Here is a 23,898-nt window from a genome sequence, read left to right on the forward strand (position 1 = left end):
ATATATATACACACCAAAACATATATATATGTGTGTGTATATCTATACAGGAAGTTTATATGTATTGCTATCATGGAGCCTCAAGCTTCTTCTTAATTATTTACCATCATAATCACCATTGTTTCAATAGCAGTCTTTGGGTTTACTTTCCCCGTGCTCTGTTCCAAATAAAAAGTAAAAGTTATGGGGTTCTCTGTTCTTAAGTCTTACAGCTCTCCCTGGATATAACCTGTCTGCCATTGCTCTCAATATGAAAAGGGGTATAACAGCCCATTTATCTGGGAATGGGAAACTGCTTTACAATCAGATTGCTGGAAGAGTGATGGTCTTCTCAAATTGTCTCTACTGACGTGAAGCGTCCCTCTGACTATGCAGCTAGCTAGGGTGAGAGTGACCATTGCCCAACATTGTCCTGCCTTTTCTGTTGTGGAATTTCCACCATAGTAACAGAGATTGGGTGGAAGAAGGAAGCCCCTGACCCCTGGGCTTCAGTTGCCTCGACTAGTGCTTCAACAGCATGAAGGTTATAAAATATGCTGTTGTTCTGACTTTCCCATTAAAAACAAACAAACAAACGAAAACAAAAACAAAATAGAGCCCTATACTAGGAGATGGGAGGAGAGGAAGCCTCATCGTTTTGGCACACCATCCTAGAGAAGAGCCTTTATTTCACTATGCTGGGACTAGTGAAGTGACAGAATGTGACTTGAATTTACAGATTCTCACTGTTCTTAACAAGCTTTAGTAGATTTTTCTAAATAAATATTTCTTTCTTTCATGAATACTCTTAGGAAAATTTCCAGAGACTTGAGAGGGGTGTGTGTGTGTGTGTGTGTGTGTGTGTGTGTGACAGAGAGATAGAGAGAGAGAGAGAGAGAGAGAGAGAGATTTCTATTTTCATCAGTTGTGGTTGCTTTTCCAGGGAGAAGATCCAGGGGCATCTTGCATCACTATTAGGGAAGTGTCTCCCTTCTTGTGTAGTACTCCTATTTAATCACATTATCATGTATTACTTTTCATAATTATGCAGATCTTTCCATTTATTTATGCCTTTTTTAATAAATCAGTCAATTTTTTGGATCTGCCAAGTTACATTGGATATATGGTTTGGATCACCCTTTGATCTTGAATGGAAAGTTAGTTTTGTTGGACATTTGTGTTTGGATCAATAAAATGATAATTATATTATTTCTTGGACAGATTCTCCACTGAGATTAAATTGTATCAATCTCGCTGCTAAAATCTACTGATTTTCTGGTGAAACTTATACTCCTTACTTTAGAATGCATTCATAAATAATCTCTGTTAGCCTCTAGCTTGTTGTTGTGAACATATTTTCATTTTTCCCATGCATAGCTCAGAGCTCTTAGACATGCCATTTCATTCAGTGGCATGCATTTTCTGCATTTATCTCTAATTCCAAACTTCAGTGTAACTATTAACTTCCTAGAAGCCCAGCTAAAACCCCCCGTCTGTTGCCATCTGATTAGTGTTCCCACTTTTGAGATTTTATATTATGCGTATTAGGAGATAGCTCCATCACTTATCATAGCGGATTACAATCTTTGAGTTATTTTCTATCTTATTACTATAATATGCTCAAGAACTTTTGCATCTTCCGAGTTTTTAGTTGTTTTTTTTTTGACTTCAGTATCTGAGCATCAGAGGTACAAAAGAAAAGCTCATTTTTCCTACAAAGCCCTTCTACAAGCAGAGCCCCTGATGACACTCAGTACTTACTTAGTGTAGTACTTTTAATTTAGTATGAGGGACTAGAAGCATTGAAAAGTTATGGAACCATTATTTTTGCTTTGATTTATAATTATTAAGTTATTTAAAATAAAAATGTAAAGTTGTACAATTTTTAATAAAAGTATAACTAAGACCCTTTGTAAATGAGTTATTATTATTATTAAATCATTATAGCCTGCTATATTTTACAGATATCTTCTAATTTTAAGTTTCAAAAATTGTTCATTTTTAATTAACATTAAAATTTGTACATATTAAGTGTCCACTAAGATTTAAAGTGTGCTCCTCGCTGTGCATTTCTGATTGCTTTTGTTTCATATTTTATACTTATACATAAACATATGTATAGTTTTACAAGCTAATCCCAATCTTATTTGATCTCCTCACTGGATCTGAAAGGTTATTTTTAATGATTATTTACCAATTTTATAGATAAGGATATTGAAATTGTTAGAGATTAAATGCCTTTTTCCAAGTTCATGATACAGTCTGACGTCTGCTGCTGAACACTTATATTTACATGCATTGACACTCAATCTTTCTTCTGAAATTGAGAGTGTTTCCTTTCTTCAAGCTTTGTCTTCTACATCTCAAAACAGGATAGCAGGGAGAAATGACAAATTACAGAAGTGGTTACCTGATAATAAATCTTACTACCTTTAGGTGAAACACTTAAAGGACTTTTTAGCATGGTGACAGTGTATTTGGCTTAGGTTTGTGTTTTCCACATTTAATGTCATCTTTACATCTTTCAAAAGCCAGCAAGGGTTTGCTATTCAGAAAGAGAGAGCATCTCACCTTCACAGCAAGAGACATCCTTTTAGATAATCCTTAGAACAAGCTAATGCTGAAAAACCTGATGGCATGAAGGAAGAGACCCATGTTGGAAAGGGAATATGGGTTGTTTACTAAGGGAAGAAATGCCAGTATCAGGCGCAACACTCATCTAACAGTGGGAATACTTGTTACATTAACAAGATTTACTGACAGACTCCATCTGTGTCTTCTCACCAAACAAGGTCACTCAGTCAGATACTATGGAGCCTAATGAGGAAAATGCCAGATCTCTGGAGTGATAATAGAGGTTCACTCTGACTTACGCCTCAGGCACTGGCAATATTTTTAGGTCTGGAAAATAAAGTAAGGCACAGAAAAAGGTCATAATTTTTATCGAGCCAATCCACCTTGAAAAATAACTGTGCAAGTGAGCATATTTAATATTTTTTTTTTACTTTCTTGAAATTCAAGGTTACTTTTCTCTTTTTCAAAGTAGTCCTGAAGGGTTTTAATAGTTACCTGAACATTACATTTATATATGGTATTAGGTTAAAGGGTCTGTGCCACAGCTCCTTTATTTTATATCTAAGAAAGGAAATACCTACAAAATGCTAAAGGGGCTTGTTGTTTTTGGGCATGTAATGTATTATTAGCTCTTTCTTTGAGAAAAAGGCCTCACAGAATTTTTCTGTAGCATTAGATATCACGATATTTCTTAAACTTGGGAATTAGATGTTTGGTTTCATGTCTTAGCAGCTGTAATCACAAAGCTCTTAAGTAGCTTTTTTACTTGAGCAAATAGCTTATCATCTCTGAACCTGTGTCCTTAATGGACAAATAATGGATTTAGAATAAATAATAATTGAGATCCCTTAAAATGTAAACACGCTCCAGGCTCGTTACTTATACATCAAACATATGTACCTTTTTTTCTTGTCAGCAGACCTCTTCAGATACCCACTATATATAGCCCTAGTTTGATTCATGTAAACCACATGATATTAGAACATACCTAATTTCCTGGTCTGTTTTTATTATCCCTGCACTTCGTTCAAATGTCATCCACTAATTTGGTATTTCTTATAGATTTATGAAGTCTTAAAGTGTTTTGCTACAGCTTTCTTTATACATTCAAATTTTATTATAGAAATAAAAATAAATTAAAATATTTCCTAGTCTATCAACTACTTCTACTCCTTTTTTTATTTCTCAGAAAGGATTCTCTGTTTAAAAACAAAACAAACAAACATATAAACAAAAAAAATCCACTAAGACATGAATGACACAATCTGTACTTTATTTGCTGTACTGAAGTCAAAGATTGCTAAGAGTAACTGACCTTAAACATAATGGGAAGGGAAGCTTTCACAAGGATAAGACCCTGGATATAATCAACATTCACCAAAAACAAATCATGAACTGTAAATTTGCTGACTTATTGTAGTGCAATTGAATAAAAGCCTCCCTGGAAAATTTAAAATATTTTTTTCAACTAATTTTACTAAAAAGCAATTAGGTATTGGTTGCCTTGTTAAGAGAATCAGGAAAGACAATTAGTCTAAGTTAAGGCATTTGAATTTGAGGTACCGTTGATCTAGAACACACCATACAAAGTCCAGAGCTGGTAAAGGTCCATCAGTTAGAAGTGACATAGAAAAGAACAAGACAGAGTAAAAGCTCTATGCCATCAGGACTAGAGATTAGTTTGTTAATTGAGAAATCAAATTATGGCAAGGATTAATAATAAAGAAAATGCCTTAAATATTTCAATTTGTAGCTTTTAAATGCATAAATTTAACTGAAACTCTTTAAAATAAGACCTAGCTTTTTTTTTTTGAGTATAAGCCTGCTGACTGGCATTCTGTTTTTTTAATAAACCACATAAAAAATATCTCCTTGCCTCAGTACTACTGAAAAACGATGTGTACCACAGTAACAAATCTCAAAAGGACACTATTTCTAGAGTGTCTCTGCTTACTAAACCAGCGTAAGAACGTTCACACCTTGAGTTACAAATTTTTATAATAATTCCTTCATTCCTTTACCATCTTGACGCCTTTTTAAAAATGTAGCATAATAAATATAGTTTTGATATAATTAATTTATAAATTTTTAAATTTACATAAATCTCTCAGCAACTCCAATTTTATTATATAAAAATTAAACACTATATTTCTTATGTCCATGTAAAAATATTATTTCATAATGCATCTCAAAATTCAGTATTTTTTATTAACACACAATAACATATATTAATACCTGATACATATTTATGGGGTACAGATGATTTTTGATACATGATACAATGCAAAATGATCACAACAGGCTATTTATTATATTCATCATCCAATCATTTGTCATTTCTTCATGATGGAAACATTCTAAATATTCTTTTCCAGGTATTTTGAAATATACCATTAATTACTGTTAACTATAGTCATCCTGTAGTACTATCAAAAACTAGAACTCATTCCTTCCATCTAATTGTATGTTTGTGCTCATTAACCAACCTCTTTTCAGCCCTAGGCTTAGCCTTCCCAGCATCTGGCATCTAGCACTCTACTTTCTACTTTCGTGAAATCAACTTTTGTAGCGCCCACAGATGAGTGAGAGCTTGTGATATTTGTCTTTCTGTGCCTGGCTTATTTTATTTAACTAAATGACCTCCAGTCCCATCCATGTACCTGCCAATGACAGGATTTTATTTATTTTTTCTTATGGTATATAGAATTCCATTGTGTATATATACCATATTTACTTTATTCATTCTGTTGTTGATGGACAGTTAGATTGATTCCATATCTTCGTTACTGTGAATAGTGCTGCAATAAACAAGTGGGGTACAGCTATCTATTTGATATGCTGATTTTTTTTCCTTGAATAAATACTGTAAAATTAGATTGCTGGATCCTATTGTAGGTTTTTTTTTTTTTTTTTTTTTTTTTTTTTTTTTTTTTTTTTTTTAGTTTCATGAAAAATTGTCACACTGCTTTCCATAATAGCTAAACTAATTTACATTCCCATTAACAATGTGTAATAGTTCCCTTTTCTCCTAGTCCTTTCCAGCATTTATTTTTTATTTCTTTGATAATAGCCATTCTGAGGTTAGATGATATCACATTGCCGGTTGAACTTGCATTTCCACGATGATTAGTAATGCTGAGCATTTTTTGATATACCTGTTAGACATTTGTTTGTCTTGTATGTCTTATTTTGAGAAAAGTCTACTCGGATTCTTTCCCCACTTTTTAATGGGTTTATTCATTCTTTTGCTGTTGAGTTGTTTGAGTTTTATTTTTTTTTCCTGAATTCTCAGTATTAGTCCCCTGTCAGATTAATGGCTTTTTCTCTCAATCTAAAGATTGTTTCTTCACTCTGTTTATTATTTTCTTTGCTGTCCAGAGCTTTTTAGTTTAATGTAGCCCACTTATCTATTTTTGTAGAGGCATTTTACCCGTGCTTTTGAAGTCCCAGTCATAAAATCTTTGACTAGACAACTGTCCTAAAGCATTTCCCCTGTTTTTGCTTAGAAGTTTTATAATTTTAGGTCTTATGATTTAAACACTTAGTGTTACTGTGATATATCACACTTATTAATTTGCACATGTTGGAAATATGTTCATCGTCTACTTCTTTCTGCCTGTGGAGGCCACCGAGGAAGCATTGTTAAAGTCTCTCTGCCCCTTGCCATCATGTCTAAATCAGAGTCTCCTAAAGAGCCTGAACATCTGAGGAAGCTCTTCATTGGATGGTTGAGCTTTGAAACAACTGATGAGAGACTGAAGAGCCATTTTGAGCAATGGGGAATGCTCACGGACTGTGTGGTAATAAGAGATCCAAAAACCAAGCACTCCAGGGGCTTTGGGTTTGTCACATACGCCACTGCGGAAGAGGTGGGTGCAGCCATGAATGCAAGGCCATACAAGGTGGATGGAAGAGTTGTGGAACCAAAGAGACCTTTCTCAAGAGAAGATTCTCAAAGATGAGGTGCCCACTTAACTGTGTAAAAGATATTTGTTGTTGGCATTAAAGAAGACACTGAAGAACATCACTGAAGATAATATTTTTGAACTGTATAGAAAAATTAAAGGGATTGAAATCATTACTGACCAAGGCAGTGGCAAGAAAAGGGGCTTTGCCCTTATAAACTTTGATGACCATACCATGCTGGGAATGGCCACAACTATGAAGTTAGGAAAGCCCTGTCAAAGCAAGAGATAGTTAGTGCTTCATTCAGCCAAAGAGGTCGAAGAAGTTCTGGAGACTTTGATGGTGGTCATGGAGTTGGTTTCAGTGGGACTGACAACTTTGGTTATGGAGGAAACTTCAGTGGTCTTGGTGGCTTTGGTGGCAGCTGTGGTGGTGGCGGATATGGTGGCAGTGGCGATGCCTCTAATGGATTTGGTAATGATGGAAGCAATTTTGGAAGTGGTGGAGGTACAATAATTTTGGCAATTACAACAATAGTTCAAATTTTGGACCCATGAAGGGAGGAAACTTTGGAGGCAGAACTTCTGGCCTCTATGGTGGTGGAGGCCAATCCTTGGACAAACCATGAAACCAAAGTGACTATGGCGGTTCCAGTAGCAGTAGTAGCTATGGCAGTGGCAGAAGATTATAACTACTGCCAGGAAACAAAGCTTAGCTGGAGTGAAGAGTCAGATAAGTGACAGGGAAGCTACAGGCTACAACAGATTTGTGAACTCAGCTAAACACAGTGGTAGCAGGGACTAGCTGCTACCAACGGGGAAAAAAAATGTTTTAGACAAGTACTCATGTGTATGGGCAAAAAACTCGAGGACTCTTTTTGCAATGAATTGTTTAACAGGCTATTTTAGTTTCTGTTCTGTGGAAAGTATAAAGCATTCCAACAAAAGATTTTAACATAGCTTTTTTTTTTACACCCATGCTGTTGATTGCTAAGTGTAATAGTCTGATCATGATGCTGAATAAATGTGTCTTTTTTTAAATGTGCTGTGTAAAGTTAGTCTACTCTGAAGCCATCTTGGTAAATTTCCCCATCAGTGTGAAGTTAGAATTCCTTCAGAGTAATGCCAAGTTCTATTTGGAATTTATATACAGTCTGCTTGGGTGGAGAAGCCATTGTCTTCAGAAACCTTAGTGTAGTTGAATGATAGTTACTGTTATGACCTGAAGGTCACCATTAAAAGGGATCACCCAAGTCACCCAAGCAAAATCATGGAATTATTGGTTATAAAAATAATTGTGGCCACATCTTATGCAATATATCTAAATTGAATGATGGTACCAGAAAAAATTATAGATGAGAATGAAGCTTTCGTATCATCCATTATCATGTGTAATCAATAAATGATTTAATTCTCTTGAAAATAAAATACAATAATTTGCATGTTTTGAACGATGTTTGCATCCCTGGGATAAATTTGACTTGATCATGGTGTGTTATCTTCTTGATATGTTGTTGGATTTGACTTGCCACTATAATGTTGAGGATTGTTTCATTTACATTCATCAGGTTTATTTGCCTGTAGCTTTCTTTTTTGTTGTGAACCTATCTAGTTTTGGTATGAGGGTAGTGCTGGTTCATAGAATGATTTAGTCAGAATTCCCTCCTCTTCTAATTTTTGGAATAATTTGAGAATTGTCGTTAGCTTTTCTTTAGAAGTCTGATAGAATTCTATGTATCAGTAAAGCCGTCGGGTCCTGGGCATTTCTTTTTTTGGAAGACTTTCATTGCTGATTCAATCTCATAGTCATTATTGGCCTGTTCAAGTTTTCTGTTCCATCCTAGTTCAATTTTGGTAGGGTGTATGTGTTCAGGAATTTATCCATTTCCTCCAGGTTTCCAATTTGTTGTCATATGATTGTTCATAGTAAATTCTAATGATCCTTCATATTTCTGTGATATCAGATGTAATGTCTCATTTTTATCTCTGATTTTATTTTTTCAGGTCTTCTCTCTTTTTTTTCTTGACTAGTGTAGCAAGCAGTTTATGAATTATGTTTATCTTTTGGAAAAAATAATTTTTCATTTCATTGATTATTTATAATTTTTTAGTCTCAATTTTGTCTAGTTGTTTTTGAATCTTTATTATTTCTGCTCTACTAATTTGGGGTTTGATTTGTTGTTACTTTTCTAGTTCTTTGAGGTGCATCATTAGAATTGTTATTTAAATTCCTCTCATTTTTGTAAATATTTATTGCTGTGAAGTTTCCTCTTATCCCTGCTTTTGCTGTGTCACATGGGTTTTTGTTTGTTGTATTTCCATTTTTACTTGTTTCAAGTTTCCTTTTACATTTTTTCTTATTATCTTTGTTGATGCAAAGGTAATTTAAAAGTATGTTCTTTAATTTCCATGTATTTGTTAAATTTTCAAAGTTCCCTTTATTAGTGATTTGTAGTTTTATTCCTTTATGTTTTAAGAAGATATTTGATGTGATTTAAATTTTAAAGATTATTTAAACTTGTTTTGTGGCCTAATATATGGTCTATCCCAGAGAATGTTTACATGTGCTGATGAGAAGACTATGCATTCTGCTACTGTTTGATAAAAGGTTTAGTAAATAAATGTCTGTTAGGTCCATTTAGCCTACAGTGCAAATTTAGTCTCACATTTCTTTGCTAATTTTCTCCCTAAATAATCTGTCCAATGCTGAAAGTGTGGTGTAAAAAGTCCCAACTATTAATGTATTGGTGTCTATCTCTCCCTTTAATTCTAATAAGATTTGCTACACACACACACACACACACACACACACATACATATACATACACATATATGTGTGAGTATATATGTGTATATATATGTGTGTGTATATATGTATAGATATACACACATATATACATATATATACACACATACACACATCTTCCAGTGTTGGCTCTGTGTGTGTGTGTATTTACAATTGTTATAATGTCTTGGTGATTTTGTCCATTTGTTATTATATAATGACCCTTAAGTCACTTTTTATGTTTTTGACAAAAGTGTGTTTTGTCTAATATAGGTATAACCATTCTGCATGCTTCTGTTTTCTGTTCGTGTGGAATATTTTATTTTCATCCCTTTCATTTCAATCTATTTCTGTCTTTACATGGAAAGTAAATTTCTTGTCAGCAACATACAGTTAGATTTCTCTTTTAATCCATTTAGCCAGTCTATATCTATATCAAATTATGTATATTCAAGGTTGTTATTGATACATGAGGACTTACTAGTGTCATTTTGTTAATTACATTCTGATTATGTAGTTTATCTTTTGTTCCTTTCTTCCTCTTTTAGTGTTTACTTTTATTTTTCAATTTTTTTTTTTTGTAAAGATAACATGTCATTCCATTTTTTTTCTAATTTAGGTATATTCTCTGTCAGTGAGTTTTATAATTCAATGGGTTTCAATGATGGTAGATTTCATTCCTTTGCTTCCAGATGTATGATTCTTGTAAGCATTTATTTTAGAGACAGTCTAGTGATAATGAATTCCGTCCATTTTTGCTTGTCTTAAAAAACATGTATTTCTCGGCAGTGCATGGTGATTCATGCCTGTAATCCCGGCACTTCGGGAGGCTGAGGCAGGAGTCAGGAGTTCAAGAACAACTTGGCCAACATAGTGAAACATCGTCTCTACTAAAAATACAAAACCTAGCCGGGTATGGTAGCAAGCACCCGTAGTCTCAGCTATTTGGGAGGCTGAGGCAGGATAATCACTTGAACCTGGGAGGTGGAGGTTGCAGTGAGCCAAGATCACTCCACTGCATTCCAGCCTGGGTGAAAGAGCAAGACTCTGTCTCAAGAAGAAAAATGTATTTCTCCTATATTTTTGAAAGATACCTTTGTTGGGTATAGTATTCTTAACCTGCAGTATTTTTTCAGTCAGCACTTTGAATATATCATCCCATTCCTTTTTTTTTTTTTTTTTTTTTAGATGGTGTCATGTTCTGTCACCAGGCTGGAGTACGATGGTGCAATCTTGGCTCACAGCAACCTCCGCTTCCCAGAATGAAGCGATTCTCCTGCCTCAGCCTCCTGAGTAGCTGGGGCGACAGGCGTGCACCACGACACCCAGCTAAATTTTGTATTTTTAGTAAAGATGGGGTTTCACCATGTTGGCCAGGATGATCTTGATCTCTTGACCACGTGATCTGCCCACCTCAGCCTCCCTATCATCCCATTTTTCCTTGCCTGTGTGGCTTTTGCTGAGAAATCTGCTGTTAGTCTTAAGAATTTCCTTATGTATGACTTAATACTTTTTCTTCCTCTTTGAGAAGTTTTTTTTTTGTTTACCTTTTGACTGACTATAAAATGCCTTGGAGATTACAATATTGTCTTGCATCTATTTGGAGATATTTGATCTTTCTCTATCTGAATGTTTATATGTATTTTCCAAGATTTGAAAAGTTTCCAGCTATTTTATTATTAAATATAGTATTTATGTCTTTTAAAAAATTTCTTCTCCTTTTATAACTATAAAAAATCAAATATATAATCACATTATGGTGTCTCATATGTCCAAAGCTTTTTAAAAATTATTTTTTATTCTTCTTCCTCCTTCTCTCCTCCTCCTTTCCTCCTTCTCCTCCTCCTTCTCCTCCTCCTCTTCTTCCTCCTCCTCCTCCTTCTTCTTCTTCTTCCTTCTTCTTCACCTTCATTTTTTTCTCTCACTGTGCTACTTCTAAAACTTGCCTTTAAATTTAAAAATTCTTTTATCTGAGTGATTTAGTTTACTGTTTAATCTCTTAAGTATATTGTTATTTTACTTATGAAATTTTCCCATTTCAAGATTTTGGTTTCTTTTTTATGATACCCATTTTTTTGTTGTTGAATTTCTAATTCAAATCTGTTTATCTGTGTTATCTTATATCTCATTGTGTCTCTTTAATCATTATTTTGAATTCTTTGGTGGGCATTTTATAGATTTCCTTTTTGGGCGTCTGTTACTGGAGAATTATTGTGTTCTTTGGAAGTGTCATGTTTTCTTACTTTTTCATGTTTCTTGTGTACATACATTGATATCTCGGCATTGGTGTAACAGTCACTTCTTTTAATTTTATGAATTGACTTATATAGGAAAAGAATTTTTTCTACAGAAAGATGTAATGTATCCATAGTGTTTGTTGGCTAGAATATTTTGCCTTTATTCTGGTATAGTCTCTGCATAATTTCCCTGGCTGTAATTACCATCAGTAGTTTCTGTGAGTTCTTCAGTAGCTTAAGCTATAGTTATTAGTGGAGTCAGTGGTGAGGTTTTGCTTGAAATGGGACATCAGCTGAATCTATATTTGGCCACAAATTATGATGGCAATGAGCTGGGCATGCTTCTCCTTCAGCCCCTGGGTGGCATACGTGATTGCTGCTGATGGCAACTTTGAGCTGGCCAATCCTTATACCTCTAGGTGGTATACCTCTAGGCAGATGCCAGCAGAGGCAGTGGTCTGCCAGGCAGGCCGTGGGATCCAGATGATACACATGGTGTCAACATTGGCAGTAGCAATCCCAAGCCAATACTCATACCCTTAAGTGGTGTACATGGGCTCTAGAAAACTCAATAATTTGGGGAAGATTTTCATGAACTTTCTGTTCCCATGCCTTAGGCAGACATACTTATTCCATTTTCTGGACCTTTAATATTATATAATGCAGTAATATGATATTTCATTAATTTTCTCACATTCCTACTCTCAGCTCCTCTACAAATAGATTAACATATTCTAAGCTATTATCACCCTCAATGAATCACCATTTCTAGAATATTGTATTAATTTTAAGCCTCCATCATGCCCTTGCTTTCTGAAAAGTAAATTCTTTATTTTCTTCTTGATTCTTGTCTCTCCAATGCTTTCCACTCCACTCTAACTCTTACCTCTCAAATGTAGGGCTAATCTTTTCTTCTTATTTGTACACTGACCATAATTCTATTCACAGCAAATTTTGTCCTAATGATGTTACAGAAGACATAGCTAGATAGGAGACAAAATGAGAGAAGCACAGAGACAAAATTTTTCATTCACTTTGCCCCACCCTCATATTTATTGCATTCATCTCCTTATTCTAGAACATTACAAATAACAGTTAGTAAAAGTTGTTGGAGTGAATAAATGTATCAAAATGTGAGAAAATACAGAATACAAATAATGTTTTCTGTTAATATGGCTTTGATTTGGCCATGCTTTCTGAAAATAAAGCATTTAAACTACCCTAGATGTCTCAGAAGTCATTGCATTCTTATAGGCACAAAGTAAAAGAATGTCCAATCTTATGTTGATTTTTTTTTCTATTTAGACACAACTCATTTCAAATTTAATGAAAGTATTTCTTTAAAAAGTGATCTCTTACTAAGTAAATATGTTTAATGCATAAAGCATAAAAGCACTAACATCCACATAGAATATAAACATAAAATATTTAGTAATAAGGTTTAGATTTTAAAATTTAAAAGTCACTTGTTAACCGCATCACTCTTTTTCTTCAAATATGTGGCTGTCATTTTTTCTACAACTTCTAGAACTATAAACATTTTTCTATAATTGCAAATGCAAAAAATTAATTGGGAGGAGCTCAGAATATTATAACAGAAATTGACACCAAACTTAAGTGTGAATAACCATGATCCTACATAGAATTAGAAAAAAAAATTGGAGCATACATGATTTGTTTAGCATTGTCTATATGAGTTTTTATGACTGAGTTTGATGGTTGCTGGGAAAATTATAAGGGTTTTGAGGAAGATTGGTAATCCACTCCAGCAAATATTTATTGAATAAGAAGCATGGAATTGAAAACATTTCTATTTTCTGCATTATTTTCTGCAAATTGGCACATAGTGCAGAAGCAGATATAAATATTTTAGCTTTTTTTTTTGCCTATTGCTTGGTTACCATAGTTTTTCTTCAATCTAAAACTGTAAAAATGAAAAATCTACTACTTACAGGAAGTAATCGATATGAAAGATTTCATTTGAATTTATTCTTTCTAACATATAACTAAGATAAATATTTAATATCTTAACCTTATTTTTATTTTTGTTAGTATTTTATAAAGTTATAGGTTAATGCATTTTAAAGACAGAGTTCCAAATATCATATGGTTCTGTAACAATAAATATATTTATCAACTGATGAAAATTGTTAATACTGTAATTTTTTAGATTTGTTATACAAGTGGCATTTTAATTAACTGCACATATATTTAAAATATAAGAATTTAATCCGATTTGGTTGGAAGTACTTTATTTATTTATTTATTTTTTGCTTACTTTGAGGAAAGGTATTATATACACTTAGTTTTTAGAAAGGGGAATAAATGGCACCCAAATTAATAATTACAGTTGAGGCTATCCTCAGGTCAAATTGTGAAAGTAGTTTACTTTCACATTCAATATCTCATTTCAGTCTGATTAACATTCGTCTACATGACAATTGTCTGCTTTGAAACATGACCTTTCTAAATAAACATTTGGAAGTTTTGTTTGTATAAATTATTCTAAGAATATTTTACCATTATGTTCATATATTTGCAGATGGTATTGTTTGCCTTTTAAATGGGGCTTTTTGTAGATAAAGGCTTTGCTTAACGTAAATTGAGAAGCCAGTGGTACAGACAAAGCTTCTCAGGGAATATCAAATTAAAAATATAAATTGTAACACTAATCTAGGGTATATTAACATTTCAATGTGCTCACTCCATGAGTGTGATTTTACTTATAATTTCAGAATATATGAGTGTGATTATATGCTGATTACTTACATTAGTATTTGTAGTTACTGAAATTGACTTATGTTCATACCCAGGATTATGCCTCTGTATTGTGTGTTTGTCTGTATGAGACCTAGGAAGGGAGGACTAGAAGAGGGAAGAGACAGAGAGAAATTAGGAAAAAATTTAATTTAAGAAAAATAATACTTGATTTTAATATTTTATAGTATTTTCTACACCTGTACTTAGAAGCTTAAAAAAATCCATATATGCTTAAATATGCATAGAATTCTATATTTCAGGCTGAGCTCAGCCATAGTTTTTCTCTGGTGGTTTTCTTTTACACTACTCACATTGCTGCAGGCTTCCATAGCTTCATTGGAACTGCATAGTTCACTATGGTCTCACTTTAATTGACGCATCTCACAGGTGAATAATTTGTTGATTGTTGGCAAAATACATCCCTTTTCTACCATATCTCCTCCCAATAAGGATATCTAGATCTAATAACATGGATCTAAGAGGATGGCAAGGAAGCTGTGAGGTCCTCTGAATTCTTGCTCAGAAGTGACACAACAGCACTTCTGATAGATTTGATTAGTCAAAGCAAGTCACAAAACCAGTTTTCAAAGGGCAAAGAAAAAGATACATTACCTCAGTGTGAAGAGGTGTAAAGCATTTGTTCTCATGTTTTACCTAAATATTAAGTATATGTTTTATTTTTGTGTTTATTTGGAAAATTTTCTAGAATTATTGTTTTCACCATAAGCAAATGGATTTTTGGAAAGTGACAAATATTCTTTTAGGGAATATTCATTTGTCTTTAAGTACAAAAGCTTCCCTTTAAAAATGTCATATTTAAAAATGTACATTATTGTGATTTTAAAAGAAATATTCTTTGATATTCAAATTTTTACTTTCTATCCTTTTATTTATGAGGAGAGAAGAAAGTCTGGCCAAATAATACTGATATTCACAATCAATTTCTTAATCAGAAAGGTCTTGAATGTTGTCTAAATAAATTTGTGCTTAATTTTAATTACGTTAGTTTAGTTATGCTTTTAATTTTATTGTACAAAAGATAATGAATGACAATTGGACAGTTTAAATCTTCTTTAAAGTTAAAAAGATTGAAAGAGAATTCTCCATAGGCGTGAGCAATAGGGACTAGACTAAAATTTTTGTCTCAAAGTATATCTGGACTATATGATTATTAGAATTATGGATGAAACTTAAAAGACTAAATATAAATATGTTTTCATTATGAACTGGAAGCAATCAAGATTATATATATACACACACATATGTCTATATATTTCATGTATAGTATGAAATAATCTATATATTTCATACTATTGACTATTTTGTGCCTATCACATGAAAATTATCTTAGGATACATAAACACACACACACACTCACGCACACACACATACTATCATTCAGTTGTTTCAGTTTCACTCAGTCTAAATTTTCACATTATAGACGTTCTGCGAAAACAAAAATAAAACCTTCAAGAAAATAATTTTTGAGAAAGGAGGAGCAAGGGAAATGAGAAACCAACCTCTGACAACAAGATTGCATTAAAATATTTGTGGATATTGGCTGGCTTTTAAACTCTATACTACTTACAATATGCAAACTTACAAATTAATTTTATTCTTAATTCATTATTATGAAAGTACAATATTGTTTACACTACAAAGATTAATTCATGTCTTGCCATGCAGAATTATGAAGGAATGAAATTCTGTTTCCTTTCCGCGTAAGATGGTTGTTCCTCAAGTTAAGTAACTTTGGAAATGCATCTGTAGTTAATCTCTTGGTGCAATAAGAAAAGTTCTATTATATTTACTGTATTTAATTACTCACAAGTTTTTTTATGTGTATTTACCTGTGATATCCCTAGTTAAATATCTTGATGTAAGCAGCAATTGATATCTCTAACTCATCGTAAGAGCTACTTTGAAAACATGTATTTGCAGCTATAAAATAACTGTGAAACACATGCCACCTGTGAGGGAAGCCTGGTCTCTCAGCAAACTCACACATACACATAGTTGAATATATGTAATATATAATGTAATATATATCTTCTCTGAGACAGAACACTTGCTGTATGATGGGGGTTAGTGAATAAATAACTAAGCTCTGCTTTTCTCCCTTGATTCCTCTTATTTAACTGATGATTCTTGAATTTTGCTTCCACTTCAAAATTTAATTCTTGAATTGGTGACCTCAAATTTGACTGATTTGCCCTACAAGGGCGGAGTGGATGAACAAGGCTTATTAGCAAAATCCGTTCACACAATTATGTTCTCTCAAGTCATTTACACAGCATTTCATGGCCAAATAATATTTAAAGCACTCAGTAATGCACCTAGTAATTGAATCTTTGGTTAAAATAAGGTCTTATGTGTGGGTTAAAAGTTATAATATATAACCATGAAGGCAGTTCATTGTCCCTACAGTTATATTCCCTATGTACTGTTAAAAACTATACCTCTATAACATTTTACCATGGTCATATTTTATAAACTACATCAATATTTTTGTTTTATTCACGCAGATTTATTTCTTAATTATGCTAATAACATTAGTCTTGGCCTGGACTATCTATAATTCTGACCCCAGTGCTCTATATGAGTTTCCCCATGGTCACTGTAATTATTGATACAGCAATTATATACTGTCAGTGAATTTTTTCATGGCAGCTTATAATTCAATAACCACAGACACTATGAGAATCACTAAACAAATGTTAGCATAGAAAATTTTTATGAAAAATTGATTATGTAGGGTTTTTAGTGACTTGTGATTATGGTAGTAATGTATAATTTAAAAATATAAAATATGATAAATATAGAACACAGGAAAAATATGTTTACTATGAATATTTTGGTTTAAGTTACTTATTTTTATGGGTCCTCTATGTTTTAAAAAAATAGCCAATGTAACTACTACTAATAATAGTAGCTACAAGCTAACAAAACCATTTTTATATAAAACATTTTTCTCAGATTTTAGTACATTCACTTAATTTCCAAATAACACTCTACTTAGGTATTGCTTATTTGTTTTACAGATAATGAATGACCAGAATATTTAAACACATTATTACAAGCTACAGAATTATTAAGTATAATAATCCAAATTCAAACCAATATCTCTTTGTCTCCCAAGCCTAATATCTTAATCACTGTATCATATGAAAATAATTAAATAATTTACAATATACACTATTCTCAAAATTAATATAAAAGAGTGAAGAAAGTTGGAATGGGAAGAGAGAAAAAAAAACAGCAAAGAGAATTGCTCTAGGCAAATAAGGCTTAAACCTGCTGAGGAACTTCTGGAGACATTATGTAAACACTAGGAGACTTAGGACATCAGCTGCTGACCTACAAAGAACAAAGTATATAATATACAACTATTGTGCATATTGACTTCAGATCCCAGTATCTAAACACTTTGTGCTCACTTCCACCAGAATATCTACATGGGTGATCAGCAGAATATTAACCCCACAAAGAGGTCCAAAGTCAGGCTCCCCATCCTGTGAATAATATACACAGCAAAGGCTAAATACATTTGCAGATAAAATTAAGTTGGCTAATCAACTGAACTGAAATTCGGGGGTTTATTGTGGAATATCCAAGTGGGCCCAGTATAATCACAAGTGTTCTTACAAGTGGAATAGAAACGTAGAAGACAGAGAGTGTCAGAGTAATGTATTATAAGAAATATTTCACTAGCTATTGCTTGTTCCAAAGATGGAAGGGGGCTACAAGCCAAGAAATGCAGACAATCTCTAGAATCTGGAAGAGGCCAAAAAGAAAAACAAAAAACAAACCAAAAAAAACTTCTCCCCTTTGAGCCTCCAAAAGATAATACAGTTCTGCTGAGCCCTTGATTTGAGACAGGTGAAACTCATTTTAGACTTTGAATCTCTAAAGTAGAAAATCATACAGTTGTGTTGTTTTAAGCCACCAGATTTGTGTAATTTGATTTTATAGGAAATGAATGCAACACCTTTTTCCCCTAGACCTCCCTCTTTTCCGTCATCTAATCTTATTTTCTCCAGATCTTTGACAAGCATCCAAACCATTGGCTAATTCTCAAGAATACATCTAAATCAGACCATGGTTTCCTTCACATTAAAAAGATAATTGTGTGTTTTACTTACATTTCTGATCACTGTTATTTTGGGCCACTCTTGAGTTGAACTGTAGTGAGGCAACAGTTTATTGTCAACTCACAGCATCATATCGGGCAGAATCATCCATAAACCGGGACTGATTGTTCTTTTCCTCTTTTCACCAGAATGTCACAGGAACATTCTCAATGAGTTCATAGGTTTGGGCTGAAAAAGTGTCAGTGCAATGGAAGTAGATGGCATGGCATCAGAATCACCTGTTTGTATAATTTTCTTAAGTCCGCTGGAGATGCTCAGGCTAAGTTCTGAATTAACCATTGCCATTTACCTCATGGACTGCTCCTGAACTTTTGACCTGGTTCATTTGAAAATATTCTGCTCATGACAATTAATTTCTGTTATATGGTTACATAATGTGCCATGGTTAACTACTCTTTCTATTTGGGTCAAATAGCCTGCCAGCAAAATTTTTTCTAATAGTTCCCTGCTGCTCAAGGAACTCGTCATCCAGTACACAGACATTTATATCTAGAATCATGAGACTAGCCTGGGCTGGCAAAACAGCTGTGGAATAATCTTAAACTGCTACAGAGCCCTGTCTTCTATGGGCACCACTCAAAACTGCAATCCTTTTGAGATGAAACCACCTTTGCAAAATTGTAACTGATAAATTATAACAGTAAAATAAATCAGACCTAACTGACCCCATCTTCCTCTAACCTCTAAACTTTCTTTGTTCATTCCTGGGCATAGGCCGAACTAGCCTTGGGAAGGAATTTAGTGTGGTTTAAACTCTGAAAAAAAATTGGTTAATAGCCCTTTCCCGAAAGACACCCTTCTTGCCTGGGGACCGGTCTGCCTTTGCAGTACTAACAAATTAACTACAAGATTAGAAATTACAGTTTAGGGGTCATGCAGCCTCTAGCTCCAAGAGTCTGAACCTCCCCAAATTGCTTCTGAGGATAACATCACTATTGTAAAACCTGAGAGCAGGTCTTGAGATATTTTGCAGACCCTGGACTCCATGGATCAACTGACACCATCCAGACAGGTAACCTGGCTCAACCAGTTCTGCCTTCCCACCCAGGAACAGAAAATAGCAAGAAAAATTCACTTCTACCGGCTATGATTTCACCTCCAACCCTATCAGTCAGTACTCCCCACTTCCCAAGCCCATCCCCGTCAAATTATCTTTAAAAAGTCTGATCCCCAAATGCACAGGGCGACTAATTTGAATAATGATAAAACTCCGATCTCCACACACCCAGCTCTGCGTGAATTACTCTTTCTCCATTTCAATACCCCTGTCTTGATAAATTGGTTCTTTCTAGGCAGTGGGCAAGGTGAACCCACTGGGTGGTTATAGAGACATCAAATAAATGGTTTAAAATGATATTTATAAGAGTGATATGCTGTATTTCGAATTGTGGTATATGGTACCTCCAAAATTAAAAGAGTTCCAGCAACATTCTGCCCTTACCTTAGAGGAGACATTCTGACATAATGTAGATCAATAAATTTCTAAAAATTCCATCAATCCGTAGACCCTTGAGTCTTTCTCATGTTTTTCTTTCAGATTTTGTGACTAATTTTCCTTACAAGGATCAAAGTGCCTGCCTTTTATATAAACCAGATCAAATAAGCACGATGTTATCAATACAGTGGATCAGTGTGATATTTGCAAATGTTTGCAGAATGTCAAGTCAGTCAAGGTCCCTTTGGACTATATAGTAATAGAGAGCAGAATTAACATAGCCCTGGGATAACTTAGTGAATATGAACTGTTCTGTTTCCCAAGTGAATGCAAACTATTTTGGTCATCTTTCCTGATGGAGATTGACAAAATGTATTAACCAGATCAATATTCACATACCAAGTTCCAGAGGCTGTGTCAATATGTTTCAGTGCAGACATTACATCAGCACAGCAACTGTGATTGAAATTATCACTTGATTACATTTTCAAGAGTGAACTGTCAGTCTCGGTTATCCATCCACTTTTTGCAGTGGTCATACTGGTGAAATGAAAAGACTAAAATGAGGAAAATAACCCTTTAGAGAGTACCAATATCATGACAGTCCTAGCCAGTATGCAGTATTTCTTCTTATTAAACTTAGTTCAAAGACGGTGGAGGAGGGTAATTTTGTTCACTTTCAAAATTTTCATTTGACTTTACTACCAAGTTGTTTTTACTTAACATACCAGAAAACTCCTTGAGTGTTCTGTTGCACCATCCTGATTATACATTACAGACCAGGAAAATGACCACAGGGTGGTTACTTTGTATCTATTGGACTATCAGTAGAATTTTGTGAACAAAAAATAAATTTAGAATGGCTTTCATATATGTCTACTTGGAGATTACTGGCATCATTATAATCTCTCCAACTACGCAATAGCTTCCAAATGATTAGGATGTCTTCTTTCTTCCTGCCTAGAATTACTGCTGCAACATACCATGGGTCTGCTGGAGGAATTAGTAAGAAAAATTTCTTATATATTCTTGTAGTAGAATTTCAGAGTCTTTTGTTACCAACTTTTATTTTAGATTCGGGGGTACATATGCAGGTTTGTTACATGGGTACATGGTATGTCACTGAAGTTTAATGTGTGAAAGATCCTGTCATCCAAGTAGTGAGCATAGTACCTAATAGATAGTTTTATAAAACTCACCCCCTCCTACCTTCCCACATCTATTAGTTTCCAGTGTCTCTACTTCCCATCTTTATGTCCATTTGTATTCAATGTTTAGCTTCCACTTACAAGTGAGAACATCCTGTATTTGCCATTCTGTTCCTGCATTTCTTTGCTTAGAATTATGGCCTCCAGCTCTATCCAGGTTGCTGCAAAGGACATGATTTCATTCATTTTTATGGCTGTGTAGAATTCCATGCTGTGTATGTACCATATTTTCTTTATCTAATATACCATTGATGGTCATCTAGGTTGATTTTATGTCTTTGCTCTTATAAAGAGCATGGTGATGAACATGCAAGTACATGTGTCTCTTTGGGATAATGATCTATTTTCCTTTCACTATATACCCAGTAATGGGGTTGTTGGGTCAAACGTTGGTTCTGTTTTAAGTTCATTGAGAAATCTCCAAACTGCTTTCCACAGTGGCTGAACTAATTTACATTCCCACCAACAGTATGTAAGTGTTCCCTTTTCTCTGGAACTTGCTGACATCTATTATGCTATGTCTTCTTAAGAATAGCCATTCTGACTGCTATAAAATTTTATCTCATTGTGGTTTTGATTTGCATTTTTCTAATAATCAGTAATAATGAGCATCTTTTTATATGTTTGTTGGTCACTGGTGTGTCTTCTTTTGAGAACTGTTTGTTCATGTCCATTGTCCATTTTTAAATGGATTTTTTCTTTTGTTTGTTGTATTGTTAAGTTTCTTATAGATTTGGATGATAGACCTTTGTGGATGCATAGTTTGCAAATATTTTCTTTCATTGTGTAGGTTATCTATTTACTCTGCTGATAGTTTATTTTGCTGTGCAGAAACTTTTTTTTAGTTTAAGTAAGTCCCACTTGCCAATTTTTGTTTTTGTTGCAATTGCTTTTGGAGACTTAGTCATAAATTCTTTGCCAAAGGCTGATGTACAGAATACTATTTCCTAGGTTTTCTTCTAGAATTTTTATAGTTTAAGGTCTAACATTTAAGTCTTTAATGCATTTTAAGTTAACTTTTGTATACAGTAAAACATAAGAATCCTGTTTAATTCTTCTGAATATGGCTAGCCAATTATTCAAGCATCATTTATTGAATCATTTTTTCATTGCTTGTTGTTGTTGACTTTGTTGAAAATCTTTCATTGTAGGTGTGTGGTTTTATTCCTGGATTCTCAAACCTGTTCCATTAGTCTATGTGTCTGGTTTTGCAACAATACCATGCTGTTTTAGTTCCTTTAGTCTTGTAGTACAGGTTGAAGTAAGCCTCCAGCTATTTTTTTTTTTTTTTTTACTTAAGATTGCTATGGCTGTTTGGATTATTTTGTTCTTCTATGAATTTTAGAATAGTTTTTTTTTTTTCAAATTCTGTGATAAATAACATATACAGCTTGATAGGAACCATGTTAAATCAATAGTTTGCTTTGGACAGTGTGGCCATTTTGACAATATTGATTCTTCTAATCCATGAGCAGTAGATGTTTTATCCATTTGTTTGTATCATCTATGATTTCTTTCAGCATTGTGTTGTACTTCTTTTTATAGATATCTTTCACCTCCTTGGTTAGATGAATACAGGGTATTTTATTTTATTTTTATGTAGCTATTTTAAATGATGCCAGGTTATGAATTTGGCTCTTAGTTTGAACATTATGTATGCGTAGAGATGCTACTAATTTTCATGCTTTGATTTTGTATCCTGAAACTTTACTGAAGCCATGTATTACCTTTAGGAGAATTTTGGTGAAATCTTTACATTTTTCTAGGTATAGAACCATATCATTAGCAAAGAGAGATAATTTCACTTATTTTTCTCCTACTTAGATGCCTTTTATTTCTTTTCTTCTTGATTGTTCTGGTTAGCATTTCTAATACTATGTTGAATAGGAGCGGTGGGAGTGGGCAGCCTTGTCTTGTCCCTATTCTTAAGGTGAGTGCTCTCAGCTTTTGCCCAGTGAGTGTAATGTCTGTGCATTAGTCATAGATGACTCATTATTTTAAGGAATCTTTCATTGATGCCTAATTTGTTGAGGGTTTTAATCATGAAGAGTTGTTGGATTTTATCAAAAGCTTTTTCCACGTCTTTGGAGATGACCATGGTTTGTTTGTTTGTTTGTTTTTGTTTTTAATTATGGTAATGTGGTGAATCACATTTATTGAATTGTATATGTGGCGAACTAACTTTTTGATATTCTATTGGATTCAGTTAGTTACTGTTTTCTTGAGAATTTCTGTGTTTATGTTCATCAGGGATATCGGCCTATAGTTTTCTTGTTTTTTTCCCTGATTTTGGCAGCAAAATGAGCTGGATTCATAGAATGAGTTAGGGACATGGCCCTCCTCTTCAATTATTTTGGAATAGTTTCAGTAGGATTGGTACCAGCCTATCTGTATACATCTGGTAGAATTTGGCTGTGAATCTGTCTAGTTCAGGACACTTTTTTGTTCATAGAGTTTTTATTATTGATTCAATTTTCAAACTCAATGTTGATCAGTTCGGGGTTTTGATTTCTTACTAAATCAATCTTGGGAGGTTGTGTATTTCTAGAAATTTAATCATTTCCTTTAGATTTTCTAGTTTGTATTCATAGAAGCGTTCATCATAGTCCCTAGGAATCTTTTGTATTTCTGTGGAATTTGTTTTAATGGCAACTTTGTCATTTCTAATTGTACTCATTTAGACCTTCTCTCTCTCTTTGTTTGTTAACCTACTTAGAAGTCTATCAATCTTGTTTATTCTTTCAAATAGGCGGGTTTGCGTGTTGTTGATTCTTTCTACAGTTGTTTGGGTCTCAATTTTGTTCAGTTCTACTCTGGTTTTGTTTATTTTTTTTTTTCTGCTAGCTTTGGGCTTGGCCTGTTCT

General features: G+C 33.7%; 1 pseudogene; it reads left to right on the forward strand.

The window, feature by feature from the left end:
* The first annotated feature begins 6,221 nt into the window (after positions 1-6,221).
* On the forward strand, positions 6,222-7,150 carry LOC105468291 (heterogeneous nuclear ribonucleoprotein A1-like; annotated as a pseudogene).
* The last annotated feature ends 16,748 nt before the right edge of the window (positions 7,151-23,898 follow it).

Source organism: Macaca nemestrina, chromosome 11 (assembly GCF_043159975.1).
Source record: "Macaca nemestrina isolate mMacNem1 chromosome 11, mMacNem.hap1, whole genome shotgun sequence".
Taxonomy (NCBI): Eukaryota; Metazoa; Chordata; class Mammalia; order Primates; family Cercopithecidae; genus Macaca; species Macaca nemestrina.